Raw genomic sequence first — 1,661 nt, 5'->3', positions numbered from 1 at the left:
GTTTAGAAGAATTTTTTTTTTTTTTTTTTTTTTTTTTTTTTAGTTTAGAAGAATTAGAGCAAAGATTACGAGGGCTGTGCTCTCCAACTCATGAGTCTCCACCACTGCTGCTCTTCTCGGGTTCCTACCTTCATTCATTTACCTACCCATCCCCGTAGGCCTGGGACTTCTGACCTACACACTTGCCTTTCAAGGACTCATGAAATACTACTCTCTTTCTATCACCAAGCTGAACACTGGAAGTCCTTTAAGGACATCAGCTCACATTGTCTTCATCCAGAAGGAGAGAGTGCAGAAAGGACCTTGACAAATGCTTTGATACTAATTTTCTCATTTGAGGCTGCCCAAGGAACCACAGTAAGTCAGAGGTAGAGGGAGCCCCAAGACTTAGTCTCCCCATTTCCTAGTGCCCAGGCCTTCCAAAGATCCTAAAGCTACCTCTACTCGTAACCAACTGGATGCTCAATAAGCATTTACTGATGAAGGATGCAAGGAATGTCATGGAGGAAATGCAGGATAGGCAAGGTGCTAAGGGTCAGAATAGGACATCTTGAAATCATGCAATCCTGCAAAAAGAAAAATTGTTTTTATACTGTTGATTCTCCATAATTGGATAACTTATTTACTTGGTATCATCAAGGAAAATCTCTTTAATACTGTGATTTTTTGTTTTTAAATAAACAGGAAAGCGTGTCTTCTGATGTCACCTTGTTACTCCTAGTGTTTAACCTTGTCACACAGAAAACAATACAAAAGAGGGACAGGAAAAGTGATGGAAATAAAAAGGTAGAAATACTGAACCTCCCAATGTGTCAAGCACTGGGCTTGGTGAGTTATATGTGGTATGTCATGGGATCCTCACTTCTCCTCATTTTAGAAATCAGGAAGCAGGAGTCACAGAGGACCCTGGCCAAGGTCACAGAGCAAGTAACAAGGTAGGTGTCCCACTTGATTTTTCAGAACTGCTGACCAATTACCATTTCAACTTCCTGCTTCATTTTTTCGGATTATATTGCATGGCTTAGGCTTTGGCTTTTAAGGCTGAAATAAAAACGCAACGTATTTACTGTGACATTTTCATTTACATGGGCAATTTCCATTTCCCCTTCACATACCTAGTTAAGGCCTTAGTGGTCCACAGTTCACTGAGTAGCCACAATTTTAAATCTGATTTCCAAAGCTGTTTCTTTAGAATGCAGTTGCAGAAGACAGAAGGGGCAGATGTCAGTATTAATGCCACTGCCTTGAGACAATTACTGGAAATGTAGCCTAATGGAGGATTTTTCTGAACTCTGCTGATGATGGTTTCAGTTTGCTTATTCCCTTTGGCTATAGAGGAACCCAGTGTTAGTGAACAATTTCAGTTCCTCTCACGGAGACCTCTTCCCCCAGCTGTTCACTTCTCCATCGAGAGCACTACCAAATAGCTCGAATATAAGGGCTGATAACTGTATTCCTAGGCACTGTGTTATGACTGCATCCGCCAAAGGAAATTGATTCTGTCTTTTTAAAAAATCATCATGAAAGTATCCTCAAAAAAAAAAACAAAAGAAAGTATCCTCACGGCATGAAACCTGAGAAAGAGCTAAACACCTCACACAGTGTCAAGAGGAGAGTTAACAAAAAACTTGCAAATATTTTATTTCCACATTATTCCCCTA

Source organism: Balaenoptera acutorostrata, chromosome 12 (genome assembly GCF_949987535.1).
Source record: "Balaenoptera acutorostrata chromosome 12, mBalAcu1.1, whole genome shotgun sequence".
Taxonomy (NCBI): domain Eukaryota; kingdom Metazoa; phylum Chordata; class Mammalia; order Artiodactyla; family Balaenopteridae; genus Balaenoptera; species Balaenoptera acutorostrata.
This window is presented reverse-complemented; position numbering follows the sequence as displayed.